Here is a 12960-nt window from a genome sequence, read left to right on the forward strand (position 1 = left end):
TGCTGTCCCCAGAGTTAAGAGATCCAGAGCTGGAGGCAAATCTTTTCGTTTCTTGGCACCTAAGCTCTGGAACTCCCTGCCTTTGTCAATCCGTACAATGGACTGTTTGACCACATTCCGTAAAGCTATTAAGACCTACCTCTTTCCTGTGGCTTGATCTCCTCCTTCCTTCCCTCTGGACTTCTGTGGTTAGCGCCGGGACGCCCCTTTGTCGGGGCAGCTGTGCGCTTTATAAAAATGCGTAACATAACATAACATCTCCCTCTTTAACTTGGAGACAAAGATTTTGTGAAGCTCCTAGCCAATCTGCTAGTGCATGTGATTGACACGTTGGTGACCTCCTTACCAATCAAGCTTTATGTCTTATAGGGCGACAAGACATAAGCTTCACCAGCTGGCTGGTTGCCTTTCATGTTGTAACCGTCTGCCAAAGCCATGCTCCGCCAAAAAAGTGTTTGACTCCCTTGAGCGGCCCTATCTCATGGCTATATTGTGGAGAAAGGGGTTAGGTGAAAGTTTTATGTCCTTGGTGGGCCTGCTGTACAAAGACCTGGTGGCTCAGGACTCGGTGAATGGGGCTTTCTCCAGGCTTTCTCCAGGTAGTTCCTTCTGGGTAGGGGCACCAGGCAGGTGTGCCCACTTTTTGCTTTACTGTTCACACTGGCAAATGAGCAGTGGCCTGCTGGCTAAGATCAGATTCCCTGAGATGGGACCCTATGCGGATGACATATTGTTTAACTTGGAGGATCCGGACAACTCAGTGCCCAAAGTGCTTGAGATTCTGGAGGTTTTTGGCTCCTTTTTAGGGCTAAGGATTAATTGGTACAAGTCAGTCATGCTTCCACTCTCCAGGTGTTGGTGGGGGGCAACGTGGCGCCTCCTCATGGCATGGTGACCCAAGGGATTTCAATATCTGGGCATATACATCACGAAGGATAGGGATTTGTTATTTATAGAAAGCCCGGAGAAAATACTGGAATGGTGTAAATTAGAGGTGGAACGATGGGGGAGTCTTCCGCATTCCTTCATGGGCTGGGTGGCCCTCTTTAAAATGCAAGTGTGTGTTACACTTGTCTTACACTCTGCTAATATCCTGCTTGTTCACATAATCATTAGAGGTGTGCTAAATTTGTGTAATTTGCTTTTGTTTAATTACGTGAAAGTTTGGCAAAATTACATGATATTATGCTCAGTTACTCAAAATACAAATCTATCGTTTGGCGCTATATTTTTGCGCGCAAAGCATTCTCGTGCCAATTTTTATCACAAGGCTGTATTTTGCCCTAAAATATCGTTTAAATTGTTTCTGTGTGTTTGTGGTAAATCTGTACCACAACTGGCACATTCGCAGTACATGTTTTACTGTAAATGGCGTATAATGACGATGTGGCATAAAAGTGTAATTAAACCATTTAAAAAAATGTACGTAACAAGCGTAATACAAAATTCCTGAAACTACACAAATTACCCAGCATAATAAATATTTCGCCCAGGCCTAATAATCATATATTTAACTAAAGGTTTGAGAAAGACAGATTGATTTTAGGCTTCCAAGCAGATATTTAAGTGAATTTTCACGTTTGCCTTCCATTTGTCTTCATGAATCACAAAGATGATTTTTCCCAAAATGAATGGAATGAATCATTTAAATTGATCTCAGTTCTCTCCAGGAGACAAGAAGAGGGCAGTGTAATTCACTGTTGAACTGCACCAAGGTCATAGTCGGATTCTAACTTGGTTACAGAGACATGATTCAGCTCTATCTTGGAGATAGGCTGAGGACTTGAAAATAAATGCAGTTCAATTCTGCATATGAAATGACAACATTAAAATATACTGATCCCTCATAGAAAGGCAGATTTTTGTGATAAGATTAAGCGTATAAAAATTCTCAAAATTTAGTCTTTGTTATGTTGTCTGTTTTACAACAATGTATCCATTCTGTGCATTTGCTACAGCTAGTTTGATATCTGTAATAATCTTATTACATCTATTCTGCACTAAAATTATTTGTATACCAACCCCTGCAAATAAGAGTGTGGATTTATTGTGTGTGTTCACTAGTGGTGAAATGTTGCCATGCCTGACAGTCTCTGCCAAGATCTGTTACATGCTGAACATGCATTCTCTCCAGATAACTTGAGACAAATGGGTTGGCCATAACTTGTCTGTTCTCTCCATTCTTTTGGACTGGCATGTGGGGGGACAAGCACATTAAATTGGGTTACCTGCATGTACGATTTTTAACTCTTACACCTACATGTTATGAGGGTTTGTGTGTCACTTTGAAATACTGTAATTTTTTGTGAGTTTTATGTAATCCACTCTTTCATTTCATATATCCCCTGTGATTCATGACTCACATAATTATACTGAGCTTTATATATGTCGTCCCCTTTGGACAGATGTGTCACATCATATTTATAGGTTTATGAACCTATATTACTAGGTTCAGGAACCTGCACCAATTGGTGGGAGATAGATTAATAATATGGAGTATAATTTAGTTACTACATGCCTTGGTGTGTTTGTTATTTACAGACCTGATGAAGTCCGAGGCTAATTAGCCATATGACAAAACACGTGTTGGCTGGATGTGTATAGTGCATCACCGATGTATTGATATTAATGTACCCCAACTAAGTTCAGATTCAAGAATTGGATTGGATTAAAGACTATTGATTCCCTACAACTCCATTTAATTTAGAACAAGTGCTTTGTACTATTTTAACTCAATTTTTAAGGGTTAGATTTGTGGCTGCTTGGTTGCCAACCCTTGCTCTAGAACACCATAGATTTGTAATAATTCTCGTACCTTTCCCCGGAATATTTCGATGAGCTCCTTATTTTATGACTAGCTACCATGTTTCTTTGGATTATAATATTCTTTGAACTCAGCATTGCTTACACTGCCTCTTCATAAGCACACGATCAAGCATTTTAAACATTCTGTACAGAGGCTAAGGTCATCAAGCAAAATGGTTTTGTTTGTTTTGGCTGCTCGGCGACAGAGTTATCACAATAGAATAAAGAATAGAGGCTTGACCGGGGCTGTGGCATAGTAATAGGGATAATGTTATTATATGTACGATATGAGGCCTGTGTTTTGCTGCCACTCAAAGGTCACACACATGCCGGAATTCAAGCCCAGCTGATTCCTGTTTACCTCATGAGAGGGAAGCTGCCCAGCCCTCTACCAAGCTGGGCAGCCTGATGACACTTATCCAGAGCTTACGGGGAGTAAGATCACCCTACAGGGATTGGGCAGATTTACTCACCCTAGACATGATAGGTTAGGATGCACTATGTAGGAGTACAATATATTAGAGTACTTGTATTCACGCATATATCCTCTGTAATCAGACTAATGGTTGAACTGTTTCTCTTTGTCACCATTCGAGTAATGCTAATCATATTATTCTTTTTCCTTCTATTGATTATTTCGACACAAGTATCCTTCTTAAGAATCAAAATGCTTCAATAAATATTGAAACTCTGTCTGTGTAATTCTTGTGTATCTCTTTGGGTATGCATAAGTATCTAAGCAAAAGCGTTGTAGATCGGTTAACACAAATTCCTTGTGGAGTCAAGGTTGTCATGTTCCTAGGTTGCACATCCATTTGTTACAATGTAAGGTTAGGGGTACAGATAGAGCACTCTGAGATAGCAGGACTTCAACCAACATATCTGGACGGTGTGCGTGGAATCAGTTTTCCACTGTTCTGATGGTTATGTTGTTCAACAAACGCACAGTTTTACTTGGGAAAGTATAAGCCATATGACACTAGGAACTTACAGATACATGAAATATACCAATTCTGGATAAGTCAATGAAACCGTGTTTAAGGGAAAAACACGTGCACTTTAGCATTGGTTAGCAGTGGTAAAGTGCTTAGAGTGCTGAGGTCAACAAAAGGAAGTGGAGGTAAGCAGGTAAAAAGTTTGGGGAAGACAACCCTGAGGCTGTCAGGTCTAACATTGACCAGGGTAGCTAATGGACAAATATGGGTGTTTGAAGGCTTTCTGAACCCTAAGGTCTCAGAAGGTGCGCTGAAGAGCATTGGTGCCTGGTTTAGGGAATTAGAGAGTGGTACAGAAGTGTGTGAGAGTGGACTGACAGTGTCTCAATGCTGTCTGAAAAGCTCTACACCCTGGCATATGGTCACTGGGGGTCTGCTGTTGATGTCTGAAAGCAAACCAAGGGTCTCTGTGGGCCATTGCTGAGTGATGAAGGATATGCTGGAGGCCATGGCAGGGTCTTTACAAAAGGACTATTTGTATTATAGCCCCAGGTCTGGGATTCAGAAGAGCAGCAAAAAGGATAATAAACCATGAAACAAACTTCCTTCCTAGAGGCCTGAGTACATTCTGACAAAGAATGTGTCATAAAAAGACAAGTTTAACTAAAAAATGTATGTTAGAAATGAGATCTAGTGAAACGTAGATGTTATGTTGAATTTACACATCTGTATTATGTGGGTGATTTCCATCAAGCACACAAAACCCTAAGTTTGTTTGATATGTATTTTAGGGGCATTTAACAAACCTTCATGCAACATCGGGCAGCAAGCAATGTTGCTGTGCTGCGTTGCATGGAAGGGCAAGAGCTGAAAAGCACCATATATACTATCCCTATCCATGCACTAGCATGCATATGGCTGCCTAGCATCATGGTGCAATGGTGCCTGCTTTATTGGCAGAATTGTTTTCTGCAGGAAGATACATCTTGCTGTACAGGACCAATCTTGTAAGGCAATTTTCTCTTTCTATGTGGGATGCAGAATGTTTCCCTCATAGAAAGAGGAGGAAGTAATGAGGAACTATAAATATATTTCTCCTCATCACACCTCACTGGTTTAGGCACTGCATGCTGATGCATTTCCAGGTGTGCTAGCTTTAGTAAATCTAGGAACGTGACAAAATCCATTGATGGAAGCATGTGAACACCATGCTCCACCCATGGAATGCCTTCCATATGCAGTGTAACACAACCCAGTACAAGGGCCTGAGTTGCATGACATTATCTTTTCCAAGCCATGCAAGGCAACATAAGGTGGCCCTTGGTTAGCTTGTTAAATTATAACTAACATTTTGCATCATAGTTATGCAAAAAAGGGGCAGTACCACGATGCAAAATGATAGTAAATAGGAGGGATATCTCAGTGAGGTCGCACATGGTATCTGTACATTATTTTTGCGTTTTATGTGGATTTTTAAATTGAAAGTTTCATTTCGATTTTCACTCTTTTACTTTTAATTTCAAATTCTAAATACGTCTTCTTTTTAGAAGCTACAAATGTTGTTATTATTCTCTCTTAAAACATCCTACCCTCCAATTATACTCTCTAAATATCCGTCTTTTCCACACTCCAAATGTCAACAAGTGCACGAGAATTTAACTTGAGACCTGAGATGCTTACATTTGTGTCAAGCATTGCTTGGCAGACAAAGAAATTACCTTTTTATGCATGCAATTCTACTTGCCAAGTGTTGACATACTATGCATGATGCATTCAGTTCTGACTTTTTATTGGTAAAAGAACTTTGCCTGCTAGGATTCTTTAAGCCATACCTATTGACACTCATCCAGTATACTTGGGTTCTCCAATTCAGGGTCGGGGTACCATGGGATCTCAGTTACATGGATTGATTGACTGCTAAAAGGATCATATTACAAACTATGTGCTCTGACAGTAAAATCTGTTGTGCTGTATTTGATTGTTCTATTAACTAATTTGCAAAACATCAATTTGTGATTGCATTTAGAAGTATAGTATGCAAATAATTTGTCATGTCCCAAAAGATGCATGTTAATCTTGTGACAATTTAGTATTCACTTGTTGTGCATGGTAGACTTTTGGAGCTCAAACCAAACACAAGGGGATGGACGGAGGGCAGAAACTTCTCAGACGCTCACCACCATTCACAGATCTGGGTTGAATCCATCATCGTTCTTTAGTTCACTTTGCCACCCCAGTTCAGACCCCCCCCATATGCAAATCAGTCTTGTCCCTGTGCCTCATGGGAACAGTCGAGCCCGAACTGCCAAGCCAGGTCTTCCCTGGACCGGAAACAAGCATCTTGGGACCGGTTTCGTGCTAGCAGCCCTCATTGGCCAAGCTAGCTGGAATCCAGTGGAAAAGTGAGCTTAGGAACCCATGTCTGGGCATACCCTGCCAACCTAGGGTGAACAAAGCAAGCACAAGGAGATGATGGATGGAGCACTGAAACTTTTCAGACACTCACCCCCAATCACAGATCTGGGTTGAATCCATCATCGTTCTTCAGCTCACCTTACCACCCCAGTTCAGACCCAACCAAATGGCGCTGAAATTTAGTAATAATAACATATTTGTAAGCATCATGTCCTTCTTAGGCAATTAACCAAAATCATTTGCCACAGATATCGCCTCCCCTTGCCTGTAACTTCAGTTCAGCTTGCACCATTGGCCCCCTCATCTCTCTTCCTCGATATTCCAACATACCATTTAATTTCTACAACTCAGCCATATATACATGAAAGTAACTTTGTCACACATAACTTCCTTTGAAAACAAGTATGCCAGTAACATGAAAATAAATCAGTAGTGTGAAGCCCGCAGGCATATTTGGATGCGTTAGGGTAGAATGCAGTGGATTTTCATAAGCATACCTTAAAAGGCATCTTTCCACATTTCTGCACCGAACACTGCATTTTAGAATATTCAGGAAAACATAGCCTTTTAAAATGTTATCTCCCCTCTGCACATTTTTGGGAGTTTGAATCTGGCCAAATTCCAGACCTTTGTAGAAAGCTAAGCTTACCCACCAGAGTTTGAATACAAACGTAGAAAATAATTTATGGCATCCATATTTATTCAGCGGTATTTTGGCTACCGCGTCGACTATCCGCTCTCTCTTAAATATGCTGCAAACCCAATTACAGAAAGTTTCTTGGACGTGAAATTCTTTATATGTTGTTTGTTAAGTGGGTATTTGTTTAAAGGGAAGTGCTGGAATGCCACCGGTCTCTATGAGTATACGCCAAAGCAGACAGGAAGAAGGAGCGGCTGACACATATCCACATATATATCAGCTGCATTATACTTTTCTAGATTGCACCTATTATGTACAAGGGTGTCTGCACTCTAATCTGTTTGACAACTACCGCTGCAGGAGAAAGCAAATTAATCTGTTCTGAAGCAGAAGAGAAGGTGGAGAGGTTCAGACAATTTTGAAGATGCAAAAAAAACAATTTATAGGAATGCATATACTTATTTAAAAATGTTTTTTTCGTATTCAACCACTTTACAATTCACAAGGCACAAAGGCAAAAAACGATGTGGATAATCCTGTGAGAAATTATTGTTTAGAGAGGAAAAGGTGCTTGTGCTTATGTGCCCTTGGCTTATAGCGTTGCCCTCTGTACAATAGTTGTATGGACACTCACTCAGAAATAGATGTTTTGCCCTCTGTGAGAATTCTTATATTTATTTTTATTTTGTTTTCAGACAAGCAAAGCTCTTAAGTAAGTACCTACTTCATAGTATCTGTAAAAAAACAAATGTAAAACACAAACGACATTAAAATAAAATAAACAAGCATTGGCATAGCCAATAGGTCTCGCTTTTGGGACCTTATAAGTGTTTAGCCATGCCACAGTTGCATAACTAAATACTTATAAGGTCCCAAAAGCGAGACCTATTGGCTATGCCAATGCTTGTTTCTGTTTATTACTGCTCTGTAGTAATGGCGGGGCACGGGTGCCACCATTACTACATAGAAGTAATAAACGGGGGGAAAAAAACTGGCTCACGGAGAACATCAAAGCGGCCGGGCTGCCGCGAAAGTGAGGCGCGCGCGCCCGCGCACATGCACTGTAGCTCTAGGCTAATTTAGTTCCTATACAGAAAGTGCCATAAATTCATGGTATGTTAATACAGCCTCCAATAAACTTAGCAGAAATCCAGAAAGCTCTTAGTGGGCAAAAGTAACTTACGGTGCAACTCTCCGATTTCACCCCAAATTAACTAATGCAGAGATGTGGCTCTTGGTACCTGTGAGAAATTAGGTTGTTGTTTGACTGGGGTGTCACAATCTGTAGCAGGGTGAACCACAAAGTCACTAAATTAACCTGTGCTTAAGCTTAGGAAGCTTGTCACAAAAAGCTGTCTTTCTTAGCTGAGAGGCAATGTGTAAAGTATTTATGCAGCACACAAACAGTAATAAAGTGAAAACACAACCCTAGAAAAATCCCATACCAATTTAGAAAAATAGAGTAAAATGTAATAAATGTAATGTAATAAAACAACAAAAATCCAATCAGTAGAAACAGAGTTATGAATTTTACATTTTTTAGTAACAATTCATGCCAAAAAGATCAAGGCAACAACTGCGGACATCTAGTTGTACAAGACAGGGAAAACGTGAAAAATATGGACAAACCCAATGGAGCGTGGTTCAGATAAAAGAAGTGGATTGGGCCCAGTCCTTGCTTACCTTTGAACTTAGAAGACATTTTGAGAAAAATCTTCTGAGAAGGTAAAATTCAGGGGAGCAAGGCTGCAGGAGGTGTCTGGGGAGGGAGCGCCCGCTTCAAGGAGCCATGGGTTGAAGCCACAGTGAAGATTTGTACATTCAGACTTAGTCTTCAATTTGAAAATCTACAGTTGGATGAGGCAGAGAGCTGTAGGTGAAGACCATTCCATGAGGCCGGATAACCCTTTGGTGAAGGACCACTGAACAGGATTTGCTGCTGCGGAGAAGAATGTGGCAGTAGAAGTTGCAAAGTCAATCCACCCAGTGATGCAACTTGGATGGATAGGCGAGCAGGTTGGTCTTGATTTCCTCCTTGTTCTCAGAGCAGTTTTGGGACAAAAATTGTCTAAAGTCCTCAGTTTTGGGATTTGGCTATCTGGGCACCTTTAGCACCACAACCAAGGGTACAGGACTGGTGGGACACCACTTGGGGGTACAGCACTCACTCAGGATGGGTCCAAGTGTGGATTCGGCATGGTGGGAGCCTTTTGTTTCCATGTGGCTCTGAAGTGGAGGCCAGCAAACTAGCCCTTGGAGTCACCTTGGTAAGTCCTTGGTTCAGGTGAAGATGCAGGGCTCAACAGCAGGGCTGGCCTCTGAGGGTTCAAGGCAGGCTCCAGGCAGCACAGCAGGTCACAGCAGTAGGCAATCTTCTGAGAGTCTTTGCACGGGTCCTGGAGTGTACTGAAGAGTGGGTCTGAGAGTTCTATTTTTATGCCCTGGTGCCCTTCCTCTCGAAGGTGGGAGAAACTTCTAGAACGTTGCCATTTCCTGACTTCCCTTCCCTGGGTCCATGCTGGCTGAAGTGACAATATTGAGGTGATAGGCTCTTTGGGCCCGATTCACAGAACTAACTTAAGACAAAATCCTAAACTTACTAATATTTTGGTATTCACAGAAGGCACTTACTCATTTCGGTATTCACAGAAAATAGGAGTCTTAACTTTAGGACTCCTAAATGCCTTCTGTGAATACCGAAAGTTTTAAAGTTAGGATTTTTCTCAGTTTAGGAGTCCTAAAATTAGGAGTCCTAACTTTACTACTCCTAAACTGAGAAAAATCCTGACTTTAAGACTTTCGGTATTAACAGAAAGCATTTAGGAGTCCTAAAGTTAGGAATCCTAACTTTACTACTCCTAAACTGAGAAAAATCCTAATTTTAAAACTTTTGGTATTCGCAGAAGGCATTTAGGAGTCCTAAAGTTAGGAGTCCTAACTTCACTACTCCTAAACTGAGAAAAATCCGAATGTTAAGACTTTTAGTATTCACAGAAGGCATTTAGGAGTCCTAAAGTAAGGACTCCTAACTTCTGTGAATACCGAAATGAGTAAGTGCCTTCTGTGAATACCAAAATAGTAGTAAGTTTAGGATTTTGTCTTAAGTTAGTTCTGTGAATCGGGCCCTTTGTGTGAAGGCAGAACACCACCAGTGGCAAGTGGGACTTTGTTCAGCACGGCCCCCCCATCCAGCCAGCAGATGGCCCATTGAGGCACACTTTTTCCCACTATTGTGTCACTGTCTGGGAGGAATTCAAAAAGCCTAACTGTCAGTTACATCCAGCCATGTGACCCAAGACATGCTGCAGGCATAAAAAGACTAAGGGAAGAAAATGGCAATTTCTGGAAGTGCCATTTTCATGATTGTAATTAAAAATCCAACTTTACCATTAAAGAGGATTTTACATTACAATTTCAACAATACCAAACATGAACTGGATACCTAGTCCAAATCAAATGTTAGGACTTAATAAATGTAATGAGGCAACCCAATGTTATCCTAATGTAGGCTTCACAGTACTGAAAAATGAATTTAGGAGATTTACACTACCAAACATGTAAAACTTAATAGTACATGACAACCTTTAAATTACAATGCACCCTGCCCTTGAGCTACCTAGGACCTACCTCAGAGTGACTTATATGCATTTAAAGGGGAGTTTAAAGCCTGGCAAGGAAGTTATATTACAAGTCGAATTGGCAGTTTACAACTTCATTCAGGCTTCAGAGAGGGTGGCCCAATAAGTGCTGCAGGCCCACTAGTAGCATTTAATTTACAGGCCCTAGGTACATAATATACACCACACTATAAGGGACGTTTAAGTAAATTAAATACGCCAATCAGGTGTAACTCAATCATACCATGTTTAAAGGAGTCGGCAAAAGCATTTTAAGAATTGGTTAGCATTGGTAAAGTGCACAGACTCCTAAGGCCAACAAAAATTAATTTCAGCACAAAAATGTAGGTATGTAGGCAAAGAGTTTGGGGAAAGACCGCCCTATGGCTGGCAAGTCAAACAGATCCCTTTAACGATCTATAGTGCAATAATCCCAAATCAAAGAGTGCCAAATTCAAAGAAAGTTACTGAAATAAAAATGATTCACCTCTTTTCAGTAAGTTCACAAGCCAAACTCACATGAATTAGAGTTTTGGAAAACTGCTTGAGTGGCTAGGTAAAATACTTCCTTTGTAATCATCAATTTTATTTTGTGGCATAAAGAAGAGCAAATCAGATCTTGAAGTTACATCTATTGATATCAAGGGTAGGGGATGCAGAGGTTCAAAATATTGTTTGGTAGTTCTAGATATACAAACAGTGCTTCTTGACATAAATACAACAGTCCTTGCAAAACATTGACACATTTAACTATAAAGACTACCAACTGCTTATTAGAGAAATTTAAGTGAATGCCCAAGTTGATAACAATGGTAAATACTGATTTGTTTAAGAAAAGCAGACAGGCATGAAAAGGGTGCTTTTAGGAGATCCCCCACTATGTATGGAGTATACAAATGTGTTATGTTTAACTGTAGCAGAAAAAGAGAGCAATGTTCCTAGCATGGAAATGTCAATATTATTTTTTGCTAACAATGTGCTGTTGATTGCAAAAGAGGGAATGCTGGTTAATGAGTGATAGACTTTTTCAAAGAATATGCTTCTAGTAAATATCAGTAAGTATAAAATTAAGAAAATTGTCTCTTAGTCCACTTCCTGCTTGTGATATACACATTCTAATGGTCCTGGAACAAACTGCGACTATTTAAGTGTTCGATTCTCAAGTATTACACCTTGGAAGGACCAGATGGAAATGCAACACTGGTCTTACCCACTCAAACAGAAATTGTTTGATTTGCCATTTAAAGAAGTGTTTCTCCTTAAGAAGCTCTAAAAAGAGGTTATTATTCAGAATTCATGTCTAAGGCCCTTATCGAGTATGTATGGAGTCCTTATGCTTCTGACATTCAAGTCGCGGAAAATCCATGTATCAAAAAACTACTTTAAGACAACTTGTTTGTGGGATTTAGGCTTGAGCTTTCTGTGGGATTTTTCAGAACTCAAACTTGCAAGTTAAAATGTGGAGTTAAAGGGAACCACTGTTGGACTTTTGTCCTCATTAAAGAATTGTATTATTCAGAGAGTTGTCTTAAAATCTTTTTGGTTTTGGCATTTCAATAGGCTTCTTTAAACTGTAATTTTGAGTGATTGGTTTAAGGACCCTAATATTTTCCAAACAAAGCTGTTTCAGCTCTTAAAGCTTCCTTCAGGGAATGTCAGTTAGAAACAAAAAAACGAAATTAGGTTTTTGACAAACCTTGAATAGAGAATTATGTTCCCAGCTCAAGCTCTGACATTTTGGACCCATATCTTCCATATTTCGCTGGTGCACTTTGTTATACTCTTGATTTCAAAGCTGATGTTTAAATCAACAGCCTTTGCTAATTAATCAAAGTATCTGGTGGAGGAGTAAGGACATTAACGGGTAGTCCCTCTGCCCTAATGGAGGAGGAGAATTGATGTTTCTCACTTTCTATTGTTTGTTGATGGTAGAAAAATAAGGAAAATGTTGACAAGGGGCCTGATTATGAATTTGGCACAGCGGCATCGACGCAATGCCAGCTCTGTTGTGCCAAACCCACACATGGACTGCAGGCAGTATTGCGAGTTAAACTTGTGTTACACGAGTTCAACTTGTAATATGGTCAGCAGTCCTTTGGCCTTTTCCATGACGGTGCCTGGAAAACAGGCACCGCAATGGGAATGACCAAAAAGTGCCAGCATGGCATAGACAGTGACACCATGCCGTGCTGGAAGTGGGGGGAATAGACCAAGGGGGCACATGTTGAGCCCACCAGAGTGTATCCCCATGGTGGAGATGGGGACATTCCTACACCACCAGCCTTTTCATTACGGTGCTCCACTATAAAAGGGCTGGGTGTCCAGGAACTCAAAATATTCTGAGCGCAACTGTGCCAGTCTCTGCTTGGCATAATACTTTGCGGTGCTCCTGCGCCACTGCCAGGGAACAGCTGTTCCCTGGTGCAGCCGGCGGTCCACTGCCGATACGACTTAGGCAAAATGGTGGACCGCCAATCCCAGTTTTACACAGTCCAGGGAAATCAGTCCCGGATGATTTTGCTCAGTATAGGTATAAGTATATTTGGAG

The sequence above is a fragment of the Triturus cristatus genome, chromosome 11 (assembly GCF_964204655.1).
Source record: "Triturus cristatus chromosome 11, aTriCri1.1, whole genome shotgun sequence".
Lineage (NCBI taxonomy): Eukaryota > Metazoa > Chordata > Amphibia > Caudata > Salamandridae > Triturus > Triturus cristatus.